General features: G+C 36.3%; 1 long non-coding RNA gene across 4 annotated transcripts in view; it reads left to right on the top strand.

The window, feature by feature from the left end:
• The window catches only part of LOC103163816, a 117,135-nt gene that overhangs the window by 94,693 nt on the left and 2,256 nt on the right, over positions 1-20,186 (top strand). The window contains exons 7-8 of one of the 4 annotated variants that reach the window (XR_003482623.2): positions 3,158-3,262; positions 5,493-5,575. The exons of 1 other annotated variant lie outside the window; for it this stretch is intronic. This is a non-coding gene — a long non-coding RNA (uncharacterized LOC103163816). Of the gene's footprint in view, positions 1-3,016; positions 3,136-3,157; positions 3,263-5,492; positions 5,799-20,186 lie in introns of those variants that run through there. 2 more of the 4 variants (XR_003482625.2, XR_003482631.2) reach the window with 2 other exon arrangements.

Here is a 20,186-nt window from a genome sequence, read left to right as displayed (position 1 = left end):
GTAATTTAAAAAGCAAGAAAGTACAAAAAAATTTAAAAAATTAATTATGTTCTAGATCACTAATATTGCAGAGGTTAAATATCACTCTCTCAGCAGACATATCTTGTTTATTCTTTGACAATGGGTGGGCCCCAGGAAAGTTTCTACTACCATATTTGCATGTCTGTTAATACTGCCATTGTTCAGGTCTTATTCAGGCAATCTTATTCTTGAGGTATTATGGGTGTAGTAGCCTCCATGGATTTCTAGAAGACACAGTTTCATTGAAAACTTCCTGATTATCTTGCATCTGCAATAGTTCTGCTCCCTTTCCCAGCATGTTTCTGGATCCTCAGGTGCAAGAATTGTGTTTCAGATATATCCTTTGTGGTTTGGCTACCCATAATCCATTGATCTCTGCTTTCTGATGAGTTGTGGTTTTCTCTAATGGTCTCCATTAGCTGTAAGTTGAAGCTTGGTTGATGAGGGGTGCCAGATATACTTATCTGTGGGTATAAAGAAAAACTTAGGATTAAGTTAAGGAACTATACTGGTCTATTTAAAGTGGCAGTAGTAGTTTCTCTAAGATCCATGACCATATGAGCCCAGGGTACATGATTAAGTTCCTAGTACAAAGCATGATTTCTCTTTTGTTGAACAGGCTCTATGCTGAAGTAGACAGCTGTTGATTACTGCTAAGATATGAGACCATTATTGTATTTCTAGAGATATACTATGATGGTCCTCTTTTCAGTTAATAGGCATTATAGTTGAATCAGACTCTTAATTACATCTCTCCCTAGGTAGCTTAAATAATGCTGTGTTGTACTTTGAAAGCTAGACAGTATGAAGCTTTTCAGGTCAAATTCAGCTCAAGGTTTTTGATTCCCCTATCTTAATTATGCAGTGTCTTCAGGTACTTTTATGAAGCCTATGAGAAGGCAAATAATCAACAACTTGAACTTAGGTTTCTCTTGCTTTGTACTTCTACTTTTGTTAGAAAAATAAGGATGGAAAGGAAGGTCAATATAGAACAATACAAAATGATGTTTCATAACCTCTCAAGCAATTGTAACACTTTATATGTACCTAAAATTACAGAAAATATACAATTAAGTATGATGTATGTATGCATGCTTATATACAGTATATCTGTGGACATATATATATGGAGGTAGGGAGATTACAATGAAGTCCTAATGTATTATAGTATATTAATATGATGCAAAAGTTAAAATGAAGATGTAGATCTACAAACAGAATATTGGAGTCACATCAAAATATTCTGAAAAGCAAGTTTCTGAATGATGATACATTAAAACATAATATAGATTTGAAAATCTGGAATGATATTTGCATTCAAATAATAACCATATTTAGAATTTTGGCTGAACATAAGTAGGTATACATGAAATACTTTAACCAGATATATTAAAATTATTACTTACATAAAATTCCATAGATGATATGGAAATACATTATTACTTTGACATATTGGGATGATACTTCTATATGTTTTATTGTTGATGTTAAAGATTTTTATTGTATATTTTTGAAGTGGTGAAGATTGAATGCAATGCTTGTCACATACTAGACCAGAGCTGCTAGTGAGTGCATTCCAAGGGCCTAGATGTGTGTGTGTGTGTACACCCACACACACACACACACACACATACACACACACACAGAGAGAGAGAGAGAGAGAGAGAGAGAGAGAGAGAGAGAGAGAGAGAGAGAGAGAGATTGATTCTGGGCACTATAACCTTATGAAGTTTTGGGGTTTTATTTTTAATTTCTTTTTGTTTTTGCGACCTCTTGACCCAAAAGTACCTATAGCTATATTTATTGCCATTGACTATAAGAAGCTTTCTTTGCAATGAACAGCGGTGAAAACAGAAACCCAGATCTGCACACAGTTTATCACTAAATGATGGGTGAGGGCTAAGCCTTAAGTAGGACCCTAATATCTTCCTATCTAATGCTCATGATTATGTTAGAAAAAGGAAAGAATATTGGAGATGGAACACAGGAGAGATGTAAAATGGATCTGGTTATAACACCACAGCAACTGTAGCTACTTCCACTTTGTCTGCAGAAGACTGGACCTGCAACATTCTGCCATGGGCTAGGAAGTACCACAAGAAACCTATACTTCCCAGTTCAATTTCCAGCAACTGATGGATCCTGAGATGGAAAATCACTATCTGGAAGTATATATTTTAAATGGCTGTTCAGTTTTCACTCATCAAACTAAGTCTCATTCAACAATACTCAATTATTTATTTTGATGTTCATGATTATAATTAGTGGATATGAATGTGAAAATATTAAGCTGATAATTGCTTAGAGAAAACATTAAACATAAGAAAAAGGAAGATCCAAAGATACACCATGATATATTTAGGGACTGATTAAGAGGGTATTTCCAATAATAGGGATTTTTTTCAAGAATTATTTTGAACACTTAACATATTACTGTAAAAGAAATAGTCATACTTCATATCATCAAAAATTCATGAAATTTGGCATGGTGGTGTGTGACTACAATCCCTTCCTGGACTCACAAGACAGAGGTAGGAGGATACATTTCAAGACCAGACCTGGTTATATGAGGAGACATGGTGACAAGATGAAAAGTCAAGAAGTACCTAAATATACTGAGGCATACTAGATAGAGTACTTGGAAATTGCCGGGTATCCATCTTGAAGCTAAATGATATCAGCTATTTAAAATCTGAACACATTTTATACATTGCCCTGAATCTATAACACCAAGAGAAGTGTCAAACAATACAGTAAACGAGGAAGAATGGCCAGTCTTAGAAATTATCTTGTTGAGTTCTGATTTGGAAACATATTTGATAATCCAAAAAAGGCTAAGAGTGAAAAAGAAAAGTTTAAAATCAAACTAAAGTGACCAAAATGAATGTGAAACAGTTTTCTGGAAAAGCTTGTGTGAAGGAAGCTTTCACTGATTTGAACAAGGCACTGAAGGAGCTTGTCATTTGTAATTTGGTGTATGTTTTATCTTTCCAAGGAGAAGGGGTAACCAGAAATCATAACTGAAAGGATCAAAGTACTCTTGTCAGCATTTAAAACTCTATCTAGAACAAGAATCATAAAAATAAAGAGCAAATGATAAAACGGAACCGAAAACAATTACATATTTCTGACACAGGCAAAAGCCAAGAAGACTGCATTTAAAATTGATGAAGGACCAAGGCTTGCTAACACACATTACAGAATTCTCTGTATGTCCATCACATGATAATGCACCTCAAAGGTAAGTGTTTATAATTGTTTGTGTTTTAGACTTTTATGAGAGGAAAAGGAAATAACATCTGATTACAAAACATCTCATAAAACTGGTATTTTCATAAAACGTTTGATATTTCAGCAAAATATCTCTGAAACAATCTGGCATCATACAACTTACCATGTAGAAACAAATAGACATAACTAACTCTACAAAATAGATCTTATATCTGAATTCAAATATTTGCATCTAGCCACATATAATAATAAATTATGTGTGCACACTAAACCTTTTTGATAAAATTAGGGTTAGTTCTCTAGGTAAAAGTTCACAGAACTGATATCTGGCTTCCAAATACATCAATGGCCTCAATATGTTATAAGATAAGTAAAAAGTATGTGTTAGGAATAGCAGTATTATGGTTATGTTTACAAAGGAATGGGAGCTCTGCAGGCTTTACAGCCTTATTAAATATAATCACATTTGAAATAGTACTCAGATATATAAAAATGAGGAAAAAGGTATATGAAACTCAAGTTCCTTAAAAACAATGATTGAATCTGATAACTGATATGAAACGATGTTATGATTATTTATATCTGGTCTTCTCTGTAAATGTTGGCTGTTTAGTTTGAAAACTTCAAACTCAACAAAGATCCTAGACATGCATGGTGTAGACTCAAAAATTAAAAGAAGTAGGAGATAGGGCCATGGTGCACTAGATAACACCCTTGCCACACAAGTTGAAGGCCAGAGTTTGTATACATAGAACACATGTAAAAGAAGGCAGTCACCATGCTACCTGGTAAGCAAAAACAGGATAGACCCAGGCAGACAGATAGCTTTACTATAGGCTAGCTTCAGGCTCAGCAAAATATCTGCCTCAATAAGTAAAATTGATAAGACTTTGGAGGGATGCAATAGTTCAATATGCAAACCGTCAAATGTATGTGCACATACATACTTGAACATGTATTCACACACACACACACACACACACACACACACACACACACACACACACACACACACACCAAAAAGAGAAGAAATAATAAGAAACTAAAATATTTTGTTTATTTTATATTTCTTGCAAATTCAAATCACAGTTTACTGATAAAACTATCTGGCTAGGATATACCTAATAGGTCTAATAATTGTGTGAAAAAACATGGAATTCAGTGGTAACCCCTCTTGATTGACTACTTTCCATAGTTAAACTGTAAAAATGGAAAGGTTCTGACTCTATATAATATGCACGATGTTTTTGGTGTACTATAACTAGTGAGATATTGATAATCAAACCACAGTTGACTTACTACCTAGCCAAGATGATTCATTAATTCACAATACTGAGAATCATGTTTCAAGGACAGTATACTGGATGAGATTTCTTAGCACAAGGACTTTTTCTAAAGGATTTTCTAATGCACCACTTTCTAGATTTTTTTCTGTTTAAACAAATCTAGCTTAAATTTTTGCAGGATGATAGGCAATAATATATTATTGTTCTACAAAATTATATTATTCTCTACAAAAGGTTGAGGAAAAAGTTTTGCCTCAATCCCGTAACTGTACCCACTTTGTAACTTTAAGCCTCAGTTTATGCCTGAAACAATAATGGTGACTGTCATAAATGAGATGATGCCAGTTTTGTACAGTCATGAATGATGGCAGTTTCCTACAAAACCTTATGGGCTAAATGAACAAAACAGAAGACAGGAAAGGTAAGTAAAGCTGAGAAGAGTGAAGAGTCACTACGGACTCAGTTATTGGCTACTAAAAATAGAAGTAGCTTTCAAGTGAGCTGGCCTCAATGGCGTTACAATATCAAAGTTTTATTTTGTTCAGTTTTGCCTGTAGAGACATTCTGTTCTATCTCCTTTGTGTACTATATGGGAGGCAGTTGGCAAGTCTTTCAAGTCACTTTTGATTTTCAGGATATTTCATGTATTTAAAAGTCAAATGCAATGAAATAAAAATAGAACATATCTTTTTGATGACAAAGAATTATTGCCATTTCTTCCTCAGACTTCATTGCTGAGCTCCAATTTAACCACCCCCCCTTCTATAACTATTTCCCCTTCTCCAATACAGAAACACACACACAAACACACACACACACACACACACACACACACACACACACACACACACACACACACACCACAATTCTGTCTTATGTCAGTGCATTTGCTTGATGCTTTGTCCCATCTTTTTTTGTTTGACTTTTCATTTTTTATCTTTTTTTTTTTTGCAGGAATGAAGACTTAAAGGCAAGGAGAAAGACTTGTCACTTTATTTTTATTTCCTAGATCACAGCTAATTCTAATGTGTAGATGGGTAGGTTTTTACTTATCACGGTCTAACTTAGGATTTTCAACTTGTTACATTGAGAAAGATACCTATACAAACAGTTTTCCATTTCCAGTTAGAAACTCACAAAATTACAGGCAGTAACTAAATCTAACTTATTTGTTTTTGATGATTTTGTCAGTGTGTTCACAGTTGAAAATATTATAAACACATTTAAAATGCATAGGAAAACATGATGCTTGTTAAGTTACATGTGCAGACTTACATGTGCCTTTTGGACTTATGACACTTTCGATATGCAATGAGTCTATTGTGATCACCTGCGTATGTTTTTTTCCTCTTTACCTCCTGATGGGTTTTGTTGATCATTTGTCAGTATCATCTTATTATTTGTCAATAATGCTAACCAGTATCCACTTTCTAGAGACCTCTGCATACTACCCACTCGGATCCCAGGACATTAGCAACGATAGCATATATTAATCAATATATATTTGTAGTAAACTGCTTACTCTATGTTAAGCATCTCTATTTTCCCTACGGGATTTTTGTTTTAGTTGTGAGAACTTTTCTTAGTGTTTCCCTTTCTATTTGCTTTCAGGGAAAATGTGTTTACACTTTCTTACAGTTCAGGCTACAGTCTTCCATGGCAGTGAAGTCAGCAGCTGGAAGCAGCTGGTTACATGATGACCCTATTTTGAGGAACAAACAATGAATTCATACAAGCATGAATCCATTGCTTTCTGTTATAATGGTCTGTAATCTGAAAATGTGATACAAATATACTCTTTGCCCTTAAATTTCTTTTAGGAGGTATTTTGTCATAGCAACAGAAATGAAACTAAAGACAGAAATGGGTACCCAGAATTGGGGCTGTTGCTATGATAAATCATACCATGTGGCTCATAAGCTTTCAAACTCCTGAAGGAGCAGTGTGGAAGATATAGATGTTGGAGATAAAAACACCATTGAATTCTGCAAATAGAGCTTAACTGGCCTTTTGAACACACGCTTGGAAGACAGTAAGAATGAGAGAAACATGGACATGAAGGCCCAGATCATGTTTCAAAGACAAATAGGGACTTTATTAGTGGATCCTGCGTTTGGAGCCATTGTGTACTTTGGTCCCAAATCTACTTTCATTTTTACCTCCATCCAGAGAATATGAATAAACTTAAATAAGATAATGAACTAATTTATTTGACAAAGGAAAACTATGTGGGCAAGATTAACATTTTAGAAAGGGAGAGTGCAGACAACAAACCAGGTGCAATTGTTAAAGATTTAGCTCCCTTTATAAGAAACCTGCTACTTTTCTCCAGTCTCTCTTAGTGAAAATACTCTTTTCTCAGAGTGAGCACACAGAAACTGGTATAGAGTTGTCCAAGTTCAAGGAGGGTACATCCCCAGCTTGTGGCAGAACATCCGTATGGCAATGGTTTTTACAGCAGGCAAGATGCAAATTTGAAGGGATAATGATGGGCATCTAAGCCCAGGCATTGTGTGGCATGGTGAGATTCTCTATGGCAAGGACCTAAAAAGCCGCTGTGTGCAGGTATGATTGGAAGCCTGAGTTTCCTGCTTGGTCACCAAATAACTGATATGCAAGGCCTGTGTAACATCTGCTAAGGAAGGCAGTAACAAGGACTGGAGCCAACTGGAGAGCAAAGTTCTGTGTATTTCAGATATTAGAGTAGAAGGAATAAGAGTACCCAAAACTTTGGACCCCAGTTGATTACATTATAGGCCCCAGGTGCTGGGTGTTAGCTGCAGTAGTTGGTGTTTTCCCTGCTAGATTTCAGTTTTGTTTTGGTATGACTGCTTCTTTTCTCATTTAAAAATATTTTTCATTAATTTTTTACAATTTTTTAAACTTTTTTAAAACAATGACTTCCATAATGTTTGCACCAGTTCACACTTTTACCAGTAGTGCATGGGGCTCCTTGATCGCATATCCATACCCAAATTTGTTGCATTCTCTTTTGATTTCTTAATGGTAGCCACAAGACTATACTTTCAGGGTTCATTTCTATAGTTCATTAATCTTAGCCACCAACACTTAGGAAAGATGAAACCTTAGAGTAGTTTTAATTTTAATTTCCATATAACCTAAGGATATTAAAGAACTTTAAAAATATTTCCCAGCCATTTTTATTACAAGAACTCTATATTCAGTCCCATAGCTTACTCCCTCCCGCTTTCGAAAGCATATGCATGCATATAATGTGCTTTGATTAGTTTCACCTTGAGTTGGAGGGGTCTAAAGCCACCCACAGTCACATTATCCTTACCTTCTCTCAATTTCATGTGTTCTTTTGAAAACTCACTAAGGTTGCTTAGTGTTCCCAGTGTGTACTTGGCTATAGGGCTGCCTGTTAAAGCATGAGAAAACTCTTAGGACTACTACATCTTAGAAAACCCTACTCAGGTCTCACATCAAGATCTGATCCCTTTGAAATTGATTTGTTTGCAGATTGGTACATAAATATTGAGTTTTATTCTTCTATTTGTAGGTATCTATTTTATCTAACAGCACTTATTAAAGACAGTGTCTCTTCTACAATGTATATTTTTAGCATCATTGACCAAAATCAAATGGATGGCTGTGCATGGACTTACATCTGGTTACTTCATTTTACTCCATCGATGTATCTGTTTTGTGCCAGTGTCATTCTATTTTTATTCCTATGACTCTGTATTACAACTTGAGACTAGGGATGGTGTTAACCCCAGAGTTGCTTTTGTTGCTGACAACTGTTTTGTCTGTTTTCTTTTTTTGTGCTTCTTTAAGAAGATTTGATGGTGTGTGTGTGTGTGTGTGTGTGTGTGTGTGTGTGTGTGTGTGTGTGTTGGGGGGGTGATAGTTATTTTAAACAGTCAGTTTGAAACAACTTAAAATCACATTGGATAAAGGTATCTGAAAATGTCTGTAAGGGATTACCTTAATTAGATTAATTGGTAAAGGAGGGCAGGCCTATTGTGTTTGGCACCATTCCCTGTTGGAGCTCTATACCATAGGAAAAAGAGAAAGTACTGGAATGCATGCAGTAATCCACTGATTTCTTGCCTTGCTTGCAGATGTAGTGTGACCAATTTTTCCAAGTTACTGCCATTGTTAATTCTCTGCCATGATGGACATTTCCTTAAAATTGAAAGACAGTAAATTTTGTCTCTTGAGTTAGTCATGTCAGTGTAATTTATCACAGTAGCAGAGAAATAAATTATAACATGATTCTTCTCTTATAATTTAAGGAGAAAAACATCACTATTTTTGTTTCATTTAAATATTCTACTTTGACAAATAATGTTAATTTTGTTGTCTCATTAGCACAAAGGGTTATTAGCTAAAGGTTACTAATTAGATTTTAGCATCAGTGTAAGCTACTCCAAAAGTAGACCTTGTATTCAATTTCATAATGACAATGTCATTTTACTGCTTGTACTCCTCACAATCAGTTTCTTATAATCACTTACAAATGCCAAATAACAATTATATTTTATTTGAAAATCTGTATCACAAGTTGGACTAAAGATTTAAAGACAATTATTTTTAATGAATGTTTAAAATGGGTAAATAACTTTGTATTAAAAATAATGTTAAATGAACTGAAAATTTTTCAGAACAATATTCTTTAACTTAGCAATCAGGAGAAATGCAATACTATATGTTCTTTTTTATGTTGAGAAACTTATTCTCTAGGTCTTCATAGGAAACTGAAGGCTTGAAAATTTGACTCTGTTCTTGAATTTTATCTGGAGTCCATCAGCATGCTTTGAGGTGGACACAGATAAGAAACTGACAATAAAATTCAACAGGCTTAATTTTGAGTTGAGGCTTTCAAAGAAAGGGCATAACATAGTTAGGCTATTTAATTCCATTTATTTCAGAGAAAATTCAAATTATATTCTCCTCCTCAAAGGCAGTTAATTTCAAAATTAAGAAGTTAAAAGGATAATTAAAATTCAACTAAATCCTTAAAAACCCTAAGCTGGCCTTCAAAATACAGGTCTTTTTTTAAGGGAAATCAGGGATAACAATTGTTGTTATACTTATGTGCCAAAATGATAGATATCTGATCCAAGTATTGACAGAGTTAAGAATGAACCGGCTATGGCTACGAAGTGAGCTTATTTATATGGGTCAGCTGACAGAGTTTCTGAAAATTTCCATGAAATTATTTATTTGTCTACTGCATTGAATTCTCTCAAAATAGGTCTCACTTTATTTAAGATAAAACACAGATATTTTTATAGATTGATTTGTGTAGTCTATGAACTCTAAAATGTCAAAAACAATAACTAATAAAACCTTAAAAACAAAAAAAAAATTAATGAACAGACAAAAACAGGATCTCATGTAGCCCAATATAGAAATTAACATGTAAAGTCCTTGGATGACCTTAAGTTTCTGATTCTCCTTCCTCCAACTCCAAAGTAGTGGGATTACAACCCTACATCCGACACTCCTTTAATGTAGTGCTTCATCAGAGCATGTAGTCTACTGACTGAGTTACATACTCAGCGTAATTCTTTGTTCTTAGAAAGGAGCACTTATATACTGAAGTCCATTTTAGCCAACTAGTTTCTCTCAATGGCCTTCCTTTCATCTCCATACCACTTTACTCCGATGAATGGGTATTCAACACTACCCATCTGTATTTGCTCTTCCATTTTACATTTTCAGTATTATTAGGTTACCATATAGACTCAAAGTTGTTTAACTTTCAAATGGCAAAACATATACATCTAAATGCACATGCACTTACATAAATATGTACACACAGTTTATGCAATGACTGTCCTTTAAGAAATAAAGCTTTGTTCTAATGAGGAAATCTATAACTATCTCTTAATGTACTTTCTGTATTGATTTTAATGTCAGGCAAATGAGGGAAGTACATGAAAACCAATTTTAAAGAACTATTTGTTTATGTTTCTGTATATTTGTGTCAATGTGCATGTATGTGCACCATGGTGACCAGAAGATGGTATCGGATCTTCTAGGACTAGAGTTCTAGGAGTTGTGAGCCACCTGATGTAAGGGCTACAGAGAAATCTGGGTTCTTTTCAAGAGCAGAAAGTGCTCAATCCTCCTTTTATCCCATGAATGGTGATTCTTTTTTTTTTTCTCTTTTTGCCATGTCTCTGCTCTTGACTCAAAGGAATTGGGCCAAATCTGAGGGAGAAAATATGCATGAGACACTAGGGGGAAAGTAATTTTTAGATTATTTTTAGTAAGTTGTCTTTCCCTTCTGCTGGCATGTGGACTTGATAGCTAGCTACTTTTCTGTTTGGTTTCACTTCTACAGTCAGTGGACTGTGTGAACCTTCATTGCATTCTATAAAGAATCTTCTTGAACTACAGAAAAATAATGGACCACTATGCAGAGTAGAATTTTTGCAAGCAAAATATGGTCTTGCAGGTTTTAGTGATTATCTCGGGCTCCATTCATCAAGGGGTGTGTCAGGTCTCCTCTCTCTTTTTTATTTAAATTATTTAATTGCTATTCATATTTACATATCCATCCCCCCATTCCCTCTTCCTTCCATCCTCCCCCAACACCCCCAACCCACCCCCTGACTCTTCCCCAGGGATAGTGAGGCCCTAGACCAAGGACCTTCAAAGTCTGTCATATTATTTGGGGGAGGGCATTGGCCCTCCTTGCTGTATCTGGGCTGCAATAGTATCCCTCCATAGGGAATGGGCTCCCAAAGTCCATTTGTGCTCTAGGGATAAAGACAGGCTCCTCTGTTAGAGGTCCCACAGACTCTCTTGGCCTCCTAGCTAGTACCCACGTTCAGAGGGATTCTTTGGTCCAATGCTGTTTCCCCAGCTTTATGACTAGGGTCTCCATTCTATCAGTAGGTCAGTTCCAGTGTTTCTGCAGGTCTCTCCAAACATGTCTTGGCTCCTTTGCTCATTCCTCCTCCCTCCCCACAACTGAATTTCAGTAGTGAGGTTCAGTGCTTAGCTGTGGGTAACTGTTTCTGCTTCAAACAGCAACTGGATGAAGGATTTCCTTCCTTTCCCTGTCTCCAGGCTCCAGTTTGGTCAGGGGTTCTTGTCTCCATCCCCTTCTTTGAGGGACTATGCAATCTTCTCTTGGGGTTCTCCTTGTTTCCTGGCTCCTCTTGCAGTGTGGATTATAGACTAGTGATCCTTTGCTCTATGTCTAAAAGTCAAAAATGAGTGAGTACATACCATGTTTATCTTTTTGTGACTGGGTTACCTCACTGAGGATGGTTTCTTCTGGTTCCATCCGTTTGCCTGTGAATTTCAAGATTCCATTGTTTTTTTTGTTTGTTTGTTTGTTTTTGTTTTTGTTTTTTCTGCTGAGTAGCACTCCATTGTGTAAATACACCACATTTTCTCTACCCATTCTTCAGTTGAGGGGCATCTAGGTTGTTTCCAGGTTCTGGCTATTACAAATAATGCTGCCATGAACATAGTTGAACATATGTCCTTATTCTATGAGTGTGCATTCTTTGGGTATATGCCCAAGAGAGGTATTGCTGGATTTTGAGGTAGAATGATTCCCATTTTCCTGAGAAATGGCTATACTGAATTTCAAAGTGGTTCTAAAAGTTTGCATTCCAACCAGCAATGGAGGAGAGTTCCTCTTTCTCCACATCCTCTCCAGCATAGATTGTCTTTGGTGTTATTGATTTTAGCCATTCTGACAGGAGTAAGATGTGTATCTCAGAATGGTTTTGAATTGTATTTCCCTGATGGATAAGGATATTGGGCAATTTCTCAAGTGTCTTTCAGCCATTTTGGATTCCACTGTTGAGAATTCTCTATTTAGTTCTGCACTCCATCTTTTAAATGCATTGTTTGGTGTTTTGGTGGCTTGCTTCTTGAGTTCTTTGCATATTTTGGTGATCAGATGTAGGGTTAGTGAATATTTTTTCCCATTCTGTGGGCTGGTGTTTTGTCTTGCTGACTGTGTCCTTTGCTTTACAGAGGCTTCTCAGTTTCAGGAGGTCTCATTTATGAATTGTAGATCTCAATGTTTGTGCTACTGGTGTTATGACCAGAAATCAGTCTCCTGTACCAATTTGTTCAAGGGTGCAACCTACCTTATCTTCTAGGAGGTTCAGTGTGGCTGAATTTATGGTGAGGTCTTTGATTCATTTGCACTTACGTTTAGTGCATGGCGATAGATATGGATCTAACTGCAATCTTCTACATGTCTGAATCCAGGTATGCCAACACCATTTGTTGAAGATGCTTTCTTTTTTCCATTGTATAACTTTAGCTTCCTTGTCAAAAATCAGGTGTTCATAGGTGTGTGGTTTAATATCAGGGTTTTCAATTTGATTCCATTGCTCAACCTGTCTATTTTTATGCCAATACCAAGCTGTTTTCAGGATTATGGCTCTATATTAGACCTGGAAGTCAGGGATGGTGATGCCTCCAGAATTTTCTTTTTTGTACAGTGTTGTTTTGGCTATCCTGGGTTTTTTGTTTTTCCATATGAAGTTGATTACTGTTCTTTCCAGGACTGTGAAGAATTGTGTTGGTATTTTGATGGGAATTGAATTGAATCTGTAGATTGCTTTTGGGAAGATTGCCATTTTTACTATGTTGATCCTGACTATCCAAGAGCATGGGAGATCATTCCATTTTCTGGTATATCCTTTAATTTCTTTCTCTAAAGACTCAAAGTTCTTACTATACAGGTCTTTCTTGTTCTTTGTTAGTGTTACCCCAAGATATTTTATGTTGTTAGTTGCTATTTAAGGGGTGATCTTTCACTGATTTCTTTCTCAGCGCATTTATCTTTTGTATATAGTAGGACTACTGATTTTTCTTTTTTTTAGTTAATCTTGTACCCTGACACTTTGCTGAAGGTATTTATTGGTTGTAGTAGTTCCCTGGTAGAATTTTTTGGTCAATTTTGTAAACTATCATATCATCTGCAAATAGTGAAAGTTTGGCTTCTTCCTTTCCAATTTGTACCCCCCTGATCTCCTTTTGTTTTCTTATTGCTGTAGCTAGGACTTCAAGTACAATATTGAAGAGATATGGAGACAGTAGTCACACTACAGAATTAACAGCACAACTGAAAGCTCTAGAACAAAAGGAAGTAAACTCTTCCCAGAGGAGTAGACACCAGGAAATAATCAAACTGGGGCTGAAATCAATAAAGTAGAAACTAGGAAAACACGACAAAGACTCAATGAAACAATGAGTTTGTTCTTCCAGAAAGACAACAAGATAGACAAACCTTTATACAAAGTAACCAAAAGGCAGAGAGAGAACATGCTAATTAACAAAATCAGAAATGAAAAATGGGACATAACAATGGACACTGAAGAAAACCAGAAAATCATCAGGTCATACTTTGAAAACCTGTACTCCACAAAATTCGAAAATCTAAAGGAAATGAACAACTTTATGGATAGATATCACTTACCAAAATTAAATCAAGACCAGATAATCAATTTAAACAGACCTGTAACCCCTGATGAAATAGAAGCAATCATCCAAAATCTACCAACCAAACAAAAAATAAAAACTCAGGGGCAGATGGTTTCAGTGCAGAATTCTACCAGAAATTCAAGGAAGAGTGGATACCAGTACTCCTCAAAATGTCCACACATTAGCAGCAGAAGGGCCATTCCAAGCTCTTTCTATGAGGCTACAATTATCTTCATACCCAAGCCACACAAAGTCACAACAAAAAAAGAGAATTAGAGATCAATATCCCTCGTGAACATCAATGCAAAAATATTCAAGAAAATACTGGCAAATAGAATCCAAAAATGCATCAGAGAAATCATCCATCATGATCAAGTTGGCTTTATCCTAGTAATGCAGGGATAGTTCAACATATGAGAATCCATCAATGTAATCCACCATATAAACAAACTAAAAAAGAAAAACCACATGATCATCTCTCTACATGCTGAAAAAAGCCTTTGAAAGAATCCAACATCCCTTCATGATAAAGGTCTTGGAGAGATCAGGAATAACAGGAACATATCTAATCATGATAAAAGCAATATACAGCAAACCAACAGCCAACATCAACTTAATGGAGAGAAACTCAAGGTGATTCCTCTAAAACCATGAACAAGAATTGTGATTCTTAACTTTTTAAATGTATCATAGTTTTGATCTTTTTTTTGGTAATAATCACATTTGATGACTAGATTCCCAATATCTAATTATTTCATTGAATTTCAAGAACATATCAAAATTTTACAGGTTCTTATAATTAATTGTAGGAAAATTATAGACTTTTTATTGATGGACAATATTTTTTTTGTTTTTTCAAGACAGGGTTTCTCTGTGTTGCTTTGGAGCCTATCCTGGCACTCACTCTGGAGACCAGGCTGGCCTCATACTCAAAGATATCTGCCTGCCTCTGCCTCCCTGGTGCTGGGGATTGAAGGAGTGTGCCACTAACACCTGGCTGATGAACAATATTTTAAAGATAAAAGAAAAACAAAATAGAGACACTGCACTTCAGATTTCTTATCACCATACAACTATGTATAATTAATTAATCATCTGATCATTTCTGATCTCTGTACTTTTCCATTAGATAAATGTAACATAAACCTGGTTAAATAATTCTTCTGTATTAGGTTCTTAAAATTTCTAGATGAAATCACCAAATAATGGTAGATACAGAGCCCACCTGGCCATTACTCCTTAACAAAGATTGCAATACTGGGGTTGATGAATTGTTCCTATGGGTTTCCAAACAACCCAACCTGTTGCCAAGACTTTAGTCTAGTCTCCAAAAACTGAGGGCAAGGGCCTATTTGTTGTAATTTTTAAAATGTCACAAAAAGAAATCACACACACACTAGGACTCACACATGAGGTTGTTTTAAGAAGAGAGAGAAGGGGCAGATACAGAGGCAAACAGGGAGGCAGAGACTGGTAGCTGGGGACAAGAGTGGAGCAAGAGAAAGAGAGAAAGAGAGCGAGACAGAAACAGAGAAAGACAGAGACAGACAGAGAGACAGAGAGAGAGAGAGAGAGAGAGAGAGAGAGAGAGAGAGAGAGAGAGGGAATGTGAGGAGAGCCTTTTTTAATAGGTACATAGTGAATGTGCACAGGAAGTGCTGTTAGTGGCTGCAGCTGAGGGAGTATCCTGTCAGAACTCCAAGGGCAGGCCAGTACAGATCCCTGAATACTAACACGATTGCTAAAGATAACCCCTGCCCGACTCATTGAACATGGAAAAAATGAAGTGTTTCCTACATAGGGCCTTCACCTCTATGTTCTAGCATCTTTTGTGCAGGAAAGTACTTGCATGGTATCAAAAGAGAAGCATAAACAGCAACCCAGCCACAACCCTTTAGTCTATAGTGGTGTCTGCCTAAAGGTTATACTAAGACAATGGTGACACACAGCTTGTGCAAGTAGTTAACCAATATATACTTTGACATAAGGCATACACCACAAGATAGAACCCATATCTGAAACTGCATGTTGACCAAGAACTTGCAATTAGATAACCTAGATTTTATTTGGAATGTTCATATACATATATATGTGTGTGTGTGTGTGTGTGTGTGTGTGTGTGTGTGTGTGTGTGTGTGTGTTTAGCTATATATCCACATCTATATCTATATATCCAAACAATACTGTTCTAAAACAACAAAAGCAAAACAAAATCCAAACAAACAAACAGCAACAAAAAGACTCCTGCTGACATTCTGTTATACCCACAAATCAGTGTCTTGCTCTATCATTATCAGAGGAGCTTCTTCCTGCAGTGGGTGCTGACAATGTGCAGAGAGTGAGATTCCTTGGAACAGTTAGCCTTAAATGGAATAGATGCCTCTAAAAATCCCACCCCTCAGGGCTCAGGGAATCCCAGGAAAGAGGAGGCTGAAAGAGTTTAAGAGCCAGAGGGAATGGAGGGCACCAAGAAAAGGTCAACGTGATCCAAGCACATATGAGCTCACAGAGATAGAAGCAGCATGCCACAGGGCCTGCATACGTCTGCATCAGGTCCTCCATCTAGATAACATGGCTTCCAGTTTAGTATTTTTATGGGATTACTGAGTGTGCAAAAGAGTGGGTTTGTTCTTGTGCTTTCTCTTGAGCACTTTTGCTTTTATTTCTCTTGTCTAACACCAATGTGTTAGTGTTTGTTTTTTCCTTATTATTTTTAAAAATCTCATAAAAGTGCTTGGGAAATATACTGTCAGGACCGTTTTGATCACAATGACATGTGTACTTTACAGCTGGCAATCCAACAATCCTTCTCTCACCGTAAAACAAAGATCAGTAAGTAAATGATCTGATGTAAGGGTAAATCCACTTATGTAGCAGCCTCCTGTCCATGAGAAGAGTTAATTGGATGCTTATGTGAAATCCTATTGAAAAGTGACCATTTCATTATGGCCTAAGTCAATGAGGTTGATTTAGTTTTATTACTACAGCAAAACAAAATGATGAAACACATTTGAAATCTTCATTAATTCATTGTGGGATATGGATATTCCTACTTTTCTCTCCTTTTCAATTCTCTGGTTCTAGCTACAATATTCAATATTAATAGTCACAATTGATTGTTTTGCAAGGTGAGTTCTAAAAAAATTATTTGGATAGCCGAATCCCCAGTGTGGTGCTGGGACAAAAAAAGAATGTTCATTCCAGAATTTTCACTGTTAATCTTTGATGAACTGAATACTATTGAAGGCATAAAATCCAACAAGAAACAGCTAAGGTGAAGAACAGTTCGGCATCTTCTGCTTGCCTGACTTCCTTTGTCTTCCATTGCTTTGCTTGTCCCATCTCCACATTTGAAAGAGTAGAGGATAGCTTATTTAAAGTTCTGGAACTTACCTTGTGGCTATTGAGTTCATTTTGAACAATGTTCTAGAGCAATAAATAAAATGGTCCCAATCTTTAAGAGAAGACTTATTATTCCAGGTTTGAGAATAATAAATTTAAGCCAAACTCCTGAGTTCAGTTTTGCTACATAAACTGCACCAGTTCCTTCAGCTGCATAATGGAAGTGAAAATCCTTTCTTACCTACAAGATTATCTTGAGAGGTAAATGAACTGGTTTAAGTGAAGAAGAGAGTACCCCATCATTATAATAACAATCTTATAACATGTGATTATGAGCTGAATGATAATTAAATAAATCCTCTGGTTATAAATTAATACAGTTGTGTCAGTTCACACAATGAACATTATAGTCAGACTGAGACATAAGATTCTATGCTGGAATGACAGATCAATTAAATTATTTAGCAATGTTCCTTTTGGTATGCTTTAAAATCATTTTGGGTACTAAGTTATCCCAAACAAGCAACAAGCACAGAAACTAGATGTGGTGGAACACCAGAAATTCTATCACAGGAGAGGTACATCTGAGTGGATTAAAGGTCTAGACAACTTTCAGCTGTAGAACAAATTAGAGGCTACCTCACACTCCCCTGTCTTAAAACAAACCAACCAACAAATAAATAAATAAAATGTGATAGAACCACCACAGTGATCTGAGGCATAATTAGTAAATGCCCCCTGTAGGTGTCAACAGATATAAATGTCTTGAAGTCCAACTATGTAGCACAAAACAAAGCACACCAAAAACCCTCAAAGCAAAGAGAACAACTTCAAAATGTAATGTATATTATTCAGTGCAATTTATAAAACAGCAATGTCTAAGCCCTAAGTATTGCACACCAAAAATTACATGCCATTTAATTTAAATTTTTATTTTTTAGTCAGTTTTAGCTGAAACTAAAAGCAGCAAATTGGGTTACTCATAATTAGGTAATTGAAGTGAAAAAATACTAGGTTGCCTAATAACACTACTAATTAAATGTGTATAAATTAAAAACTTTATTGGTATACTTCTAGGTTTACTCAATGATTAGGGGGGACTACAACTCAATATCTGGTACAGGAAAAGTAGATTGATCTGCAAAACAGAGCATCTGTTTTTGACTGGGGAAAGAATTAAAGGTTGTTTTATGAGCATCCACAGCACTGTGGAGTCTTAAATGTCTTTGTCTTTTTTTTTTTTTTTAACCACAGAGGAATATTTTATCAGGCAGAAGAGAATGAGAAAGAAATTTTCATATTTTTTAAAGGGTACCTGAAAGTACTAAGAAAACAATTAAATACCTGTCTAAATGAGTTTCTCCACAAAGGATTACAAAGGAATGTGTAGAATAAAAGAATACTTGAAAAAATGTGATTATACCAACAACTCAAAGATACAAAAGGGAAATTCTAAGTTCCAGAGGAGTTCAATAGAATAGAACAGCCCTCCAGGAACAACTGGGGTAGGATGGTACTGTCCAAAGTCAGGGACAAGAGCTGTGCACAAATGTTGTGTTTAAGCAGCAGAATTCAGAAAGTTGAAGGTCAGTGTTAACATGAGTGACACTAATGAGGCAAAGACACCAATCTCAATTTTCCTCCCAGAGCATGCTCTATTTTTATCACAGAATTTAATGTTTCTGATATTTAGGAATAGGCAAAAGCTGGAAAGTATCTATTTGAATACCAAAGTGAAAAATGAGAAGCCAAGAGACAGTGTATGCTACCAATATCTGTGGCTTGGGGTTAGTTTTGCCTTCTGTTTTAAGCTAGGGAGACAAACAAATGAACAAGGTCAATTAAGTACTATTTGTATAATTTAAATAATGACTTGGTCCTGTTAAAGGAAACCATGGGTGTGAAAGAGAAAGACAGACTTCACCATATGCATAAGCAGAACAACTAGAGGTATTAAGTAGTTTGAACCGTGACTACTAGTGATTTCTCAAACAATTGGGAAGAAGTATTAAGCCCTTACCAACTAGTTCTGAATCTATTATCTGGACTTGCTTTGTGGGGTTCAGTCTGTGATTCTGAGAGCCACATTTCTTCTTGGACTCTTCTACATGCCCATTGGAAAATGGAAGGAGAAAGGACAGAGAAGGACTGATATCCTCCCACCTGGTTTTGGCTCTTGACAGAATATTATGCAAAGCAAATATGTACTTATCCCATTAACATCTGGCTCCAGGACTGAATGAGCAAAGCGGTCAAGACCAGGCTGGAGAAACCCACAGAAACAGCTGACCTGAACAAGGATGAGCACATGAACCACAGACTGGTTATTTGGACACCAGCATTGAACCAATCCAGACCCCCTGAATGTGGGTGATAGTGAGCAGGCTTTGGCAATTTATTGGGCCTGTCGTAGTGGATCTGATAATGGGTCTGTGGTATTTACCCCTAATACACATGGACTTTGGGAGCTCATTCCACATAGAGGGATACTCTCTCAGTCTATACATATGGGGGAGGGCCTAGGCCTTGCTCCAAATGATATGACAGACTTTAAGATCCCCCATGGAAGACCTCACCCTCCATGGGGAGCAGAAAGGTGATTGGATAGGGGGTCTGTGAGGGCAGGGGAGGGGGAGAGGGAGAGGGAACTGGGATTGACATGTAAAACAAGTTTGATTCTAATTTAAATTACAAAAGAAGAAAAAGAGGTGGCTTGTGACAGCATTTTCACCATTCACTGCTGAAGTTCCAAAGCAAGTAGACAACAGTCAATCTCCAGTATCCGGTATCTTAACATATTTAAACATGCTTGTATATACAATATTTTTGAAACAGAAACATTTTTTAGTTAAAGTCACCCATCATTATAGG

Source organism: Cricetulus griseus, chromosome 2, assembly GCF_003668045.3.
Source record: "Cricetulus griseus strain 17A/GY chromosome 2, alternate assembly CriGri-PICRH-1.0, whole genome shotgun sequence".
Classification (NCBI taxonomy): Eukaryota; Metazoa; Chordata; class Mammalia; order Rodentia; family Cricetidae; genus Cricetulus; species Cricetulus griseus.
Note: the sequence above shows the minus strand (reverse complement) of the source record. Positions and strands in the feature narration are given on the sequence as shown.